The following is a 6,000-nucleotide window of genomic DNA, read 5'->3' on the forward strand; positions in this document are numbered from 1 at the left end:
TTTTTTTAGTGAGCACAACATGCAGGCAGTGTAGCCAGCAGGGACCAGCGGGGCCGTTTGTGTGTTGGGGGACTGCTCCTTGATCGTGACCGCGCAGAACCAAAGTACATGCGGGAGACTCAATCGCGATCGCAGGATAAAGATCTGACGTTCCTCAGGTTGTTTGACAGTTTTGCAAAAAATATATTGTGTGAGCGGTGGGGGTGCTGACAGGGGAGGGGTGGAAATGGGGGCTACTAGGGTTCAGGTTCACCGTCCTACTTAAATAGCAGGGTTTGGCCCCTGCGGCGCCCATGTAGCCATGATGAGCTCAGAGCTTAAAACATGGCTAGTAACCCATTCACGCCATGTTTTAAGCTCTGAGCTTGCCGTTCGTTGGTAGCCATGGTCCGCCAAAAGGTTACCTACTACAAGAAGTTGACCCCATAGCGTCGGCAGGAGATGGAGGTCATCTAGGCACGGCGCGCGCTCAGATTGCAACCGGTTTGCCTCTGATCTCTCCGGAGGAGGAGCAGGAGGACGCGCCGGAGTAGGAGGCGGCGCCAGACGTGGAGATGTAGGAGTTGGAAGCCGTGGGACGAAGAGGAGGGCGATGCAGATACAACGTTGAAGCAGGCTAAACTCTCCATGGAGGATGCGTTGGCGGGGTTCAAGATCGCCCAAGCAGAGGAGGTAGAGGAGGAACATGCATCCTTAGAGTCCATCCAGTCGGAGCTCGAGGTCGAGGCCAACCTCTGCTACATCCACGAGGCGGACATGGCACATGACGAGCTGTTTGCCAATGAGGGGGACACGCTGAAGTTTTGCCCCGCCGCAGATGACTATGAGGCGGGCGATGTCGTGGTTCTAAGTCTGACAGTAGAATGGGGGGTAGGTATGGAGAGGCAAGATCCTAGCTATGGAGTAGTTGTACACACGAGTGTTTTACGAGTTCAGGCCCTTCTCGGAGGAAGTAATAGCCCTACGTCTCGGAGCCCGGAGGCGGTCGACTGGTTTCTGTGTATATGAGTTACAGGGGTGCGAACCCTTTACACTGAGGAGGGGGGTGTCTTATATAGAGTTCGCCAGACCCCTCCGGCCCTTAGTTATGCAGGGTTTAAAGTACATTAAGACGGGGGGTTACTGGTAACGCCCTCATAAACAACCATGAAGACTATTAAAGCTACTTGATGACAGACCGTTGCGTGCTGAGTGACTTTAGGTCTCCTGGCCATCGAGTGGTTAGCTTCATGGTCGAGTGGCTATCTTCATCGTCGAGTGTCCTTGAGTTCGTCGAGTGAAGTCCCTCTTGGTTGACTGGAAGGTAGCTTCTTCTAAGGATGTCCTTGGGTAGGGTATCTTAGATAGGTCCATGACCCTACCCTAGGCACATGACTTCATCATTAGCCCCCGAATGGATCGAGGTTCGAGTGAGGAAGGAGTTGATAATTTTCTCCGACCTATTTCCCGTGCTCTGATTATGTCGTATCCTGGATCAGCGATTTTTCTTTTTTGGCGTTGGCATTAACTTTTCTTTCAGTCGCCTTGATCCATTCCTTTCTTCTGTTGAGTGAACTTTTGAACTTAGTGAACTTCCGAGCGACGGATCGCAGGAAATCTATCGTCTGACAGACTGATCTGCCGTCAGCGGATTTTATGGGATCCGAATTTTGGGAAGCGCGCGAAGTGGGGCGGACTGCGGTACTCGGATGGGATAAGGCGTGGACGCCTCGATTTCCGTGCTGCCTTTTTCGCCACGTATCATGCGTGCGCGACTGTTTCGGGATGTGACAGGACCGCCCGGGCCTACTTGTCAGCCACTCGGGAGCGTCCTTATATAAAGCGCCGGGCGAGGGTTTTTGAACAGTGCCTTCTCATTCTCCTCTCTGCCCTCTTTTGCCTCCGCCCGCTGTGCCTACTCTCACCTCCGCCTATCCACTCCTCGCGTGCTTCGTCAGCGACAATGGTGAAGGAGAAGATGGCGGCCTTGGAGCGCGCGAAAAAGGCGACGGCGACGGGGAAAGCGAAGGGGAGAGCGTCCAGTCGGGGCGGATCTTCGTCAAGGTCCCGCCTGCCAAAAGGTTGGGTCCAAGGGGATTGGATCTGCTCGACCATCACCGAGACGGATCTCAATGACCTGGCCAATGAGGGTCTGATCCCCCACGGGTCAGCAAGGCTTCCGGGGACCGAGTGTCAACCGCAGCCGTAGGAGGGTGAGTGCGTTCTCCTAGCCACTCATGTAGACCGTGGATTCTCTCTGCCGCCGAGTGTTTTCTTCCGAGGGTTTCTGAACTTCTTTGGGGCGCAACTCCACCATTTCACTCCCAATTCCATTGCTTATCTTGCTGCTTTCGTGTCCATGTGCGAGAACTTCCTGGGTTGTCGACCATACTGGGGTCTCTTTAAGCACATATTCACCTGTCGCTCACAGACGGTGAAAAAGGCGAGTCCGGATGATGAGAGGACTAAGGTTATCCAAATGTGCGGGGGTCTTGGGATTCAGATGAGGAATAAGAGTACTTTCCCGGCCATGACCCTTCCTGAGTCGGTTAGAGGGTGGCAGTCGACTTGGTTCTACTGCCAAGACGAGTCGACGCCAGGGCAGTCGACTGGTCTCCCTCCGTTCTCCATGGACCGAGTGGACAAACCCTCTTCTCTGAAGGTGCTTCCTGAGGAGAAAGCTCAGGTAAAAATGTTGATGGAGCGCGTAGTCCAACTCGTTAGGGACGGAGTGACGGGTATGGATCTTCTGGAGGTCTTCCTTAGACGGCGCATCCAACCGCTTCAGTACCGAGGCCACCCGATGTGGCTGTACTGTGGTACCGAAGACACCACTCGGGTCCATCCAGAAGCGGTCGACGACGCCACACTGGAGAGGTGGGTGACCGCAATCACAGGGAATAAGGACAACCCTCGAGGGGCTAGGAGGATCCCACCACTCGACTGTACCTACACACCGGACACGGTGTGACCACCTATCTCCAATTGTAATCTTGCTTTATTCATTCCGCTTTGCTGCGAATTGGTCGATTGACCTTTGTTTTGTTTTGTTGTCTGACAGGCCACCACTGAGTTATACTCGATGCCCAATGGAGCGCAAATGCCGACTGAGGAGGAGGAAGGAAGTGGGGGCGAAAGCCCGGAGGAGTGGGATTCGGATGCTGACGACGATGATGAGGGTGATGACTCTGGTGAGGAGGAAGAGGAGGAGGAGGAGGAGGAAGTTGTACCTCCTCGCTCGGAAAGACGCTCGAAGCTTGTCCATGATCCCGCGGCCGAGCGTGGTAAGGGGGTCGCAACCGTCACGCAGTCGTCCAAGCGCCCTCGGACTACTTCTCCGGTGCCGACTGAGAAAGCTCCGAAGCAATCTTGAGTGGCGCCGTCGAAGTCGGCGAAGGTCTTGCCGAAGATGAAGATGGTGATCCCCACTATCTCAGGGTAATGGTGTAGCTTGAGTTTGTCTGTTCCACATGAACTTATTCTTGGTCGACTCATGAGCTAATCGACTGACTTCTGGAACTGCAGTGCTGCTACTTCTGATACCTCGGTCAGAGCTGAAGATCAGGAGATGGAGGATGCTGTTACTTCGAAACCTGGTATGACTCTTGTAGTTCCGTCTTCAGTCGATTGGCTTCTTGTATCTAATTTTGATTCTTTTCCTGTAGCTTCATCTAACGTCGTTATCGACCTTCCCGACGACGACGACGAGGAACCACTGAGGCAGAGAAGGAACAAGAAAGCGTCTGCTGGCAAGGCGACTCAGGACGCGCCAGCACCCGAGACATTGGTCGTGGAGGGAGACAATGTCACTCGGCCTACCGTAACCTTTGCGGTGCCGTTGACGAGTGCTCGTCCTTCATCGTCGAGTGCTGCTCAACCCTCACTTTTCTCAACCTACCACGTCCCAGAAGACCAAGCTAGTGCTGCTAAAGAAGCAATACGCCAAGCGGGGGTCATGATGGAGCAAGTGAAGGCAATCTGAGAAGCCAGCCAGGCAGCCTATGACGCCAATTCAGCTCTTCAGAGTAATGTTCAGGTCAGTCGGTCACTGCCTGTTCTGTTAGGATATGATATCTGAAAACTCTTCTTTCTAAAATTCCTAGAGTTTGTCCTACACCCACTGGGTGTGTCGATTGAAATTCCGGGTTAGTGGGGGCACGCTGAGTGCACCCACTGGGTGTAGTCCCCAAGGTTATGGTGGACTGCTGGCAGTCGACCATAGCCTTTATGTCTTAAGTTTTTTCCTTACTCGACTAGGTCGAATAGATTCGTAGACCGGTGGGGGCACGCTGAGTGCACTCACTGGGTGTAGTCCCCGAGACTGTGGTCGACTGCTGGCAGTAGGGATGGCAATGGGCCGGGTTTGGGGCGGGTGGAGCTGGTCCAAATCCAACCCATGACCCATCTTCCTACCCTCTGCCCATCCACCAAATTATCCATGGGCAAAACTTGTGCCCATGCCCAAAGCCACTGGATACCCACATACCCATGGAGCTCCATGGGCATAGAAAAGTCAGCATGAAGCCTTCCCAAAGAGCAAATTAACTCATCATCATTCACTCACAAATGACAACATAAGCTACATGCATAAGTAGGCAACAAGTAATACGATGAGTCCTTAAGTGTGACATACCAGAGGTTGATTCTCCAGCATGTAGCTCATGGAACAAGTTGCATATTTCCTGCCATTTCCCATTGATTCGCTCTTTCTACTATCACTGGCATATGGCCCCACATGTCATACGGGTATCCATTGGATATCCATGGAGCACAAACTATAACCATGCCCAACCTGGCTATTCGTGGGTATCCATATCCATGGACCCATGGGCGAAAATGTGCTCCATACCCTTGCCCAACCGGGTCGGGTATCCATGGATATCCAGATCCATGGATAAAATTGCCATCCCTAGCTGGCAGTCGACTATAGTCTGAAGAACACCTCCCGTTTTTTGTTGTTGTTGGTCGACTGGTCAACTCTAACTGATGAAACTAGTGGGGGCACGCTGAGTGCACCCACTGGGTGTAGTCCCCGAGACTATGGTCGAATGTTTGTATTCGGCCGTAGTCTTAGAAACGCTATGATTTTTCCTTAGTCATTCGGAAGTGAATTGTCTTTGACATCTGTCGATTGGTTCTTCGTAGAAATCCTGCGACCTTGCGGCTCTTTATACTGAGTTGGAGAACAAACACATCCATCTCGAGCTTGATCTGAAACTGACCCAAGAGAACCTAACGAAGGCAAAGGAGGAAGCTAAAGGTATGTTTGATGAGGCCTTCGACGACTGCCTTTGCCTCTCGTTTGTTTCAGAGTCTGATCTCACTGTAACTTTGCAGACAAAGTGAGGGATGCCCTGAAGAAGAAAGACCTTGACTTGGCTGAGATGTAGAAAGCGGCTTTAGAGAATACCAAGCTCGCAGATGAGAAGCTGGCTTCAGTCACCAAGCTTGAAGAAGAAACAACCAATCTGAAAGCTGCTCTTGATGCTGCCAACAAGGAGGTCAGTCGACTGAAAAGTGACAAGATTGCCCTGAATGACAAGGCCAGTGAGTTGGTGGGAAAGAAGAGAGATTTGGAGGCTTATCTGGGTGGACTCGCCAAGAAGCTATTCCTCATGCTTGAAGGTAATCTTTTGTATCAAACAGACATTTTTAACTGTGATCTCCGACTGTTGTCTTGACTCGGTGGTTGTGCTTGCAGAATTTTGCCAGAACTTTGAAGAGGAGACTGGTCGACTGGAAATAAACCTGGATCCCATCAACTCTCCCGTGAAAGATGAAGTCGCCATGAATGTGCTCCGGCTTGAATCTCACGTTGCTGCCATCGTCGACTATCTCGCAAAGCTGAAGGTCGCAACTTCTCGCATCGACACAACACTCTGGCCAAGAGAGACGCTCCAGAACAACCTCGAGTCTCTGATGACTTGACTGAACGAGGTCCCAAGTCGAGTGCAGGAGTGGAAGAAGTCTTCTGCCAGGTGTGGCGCGGATGTTGCTCTGTCTCTGGTCCGCGTTCACTGC

This window comes from Triticum dicoccoides, chromosome 2B (assembly GCF_002162155.2).
Source record: "Triticum dicoccoides isolate Atlit2015 ecotype Zavitan chromosome 2B, WEW_v2.0, whole genome shotgun sequence".
Classification (NCBI taxonomy): Eukaryota; Viridiplantae; Streptophyta; class Magnoliopsida; order Poales; family Poaceae; genus Triticum; species Triticum dicoccoides.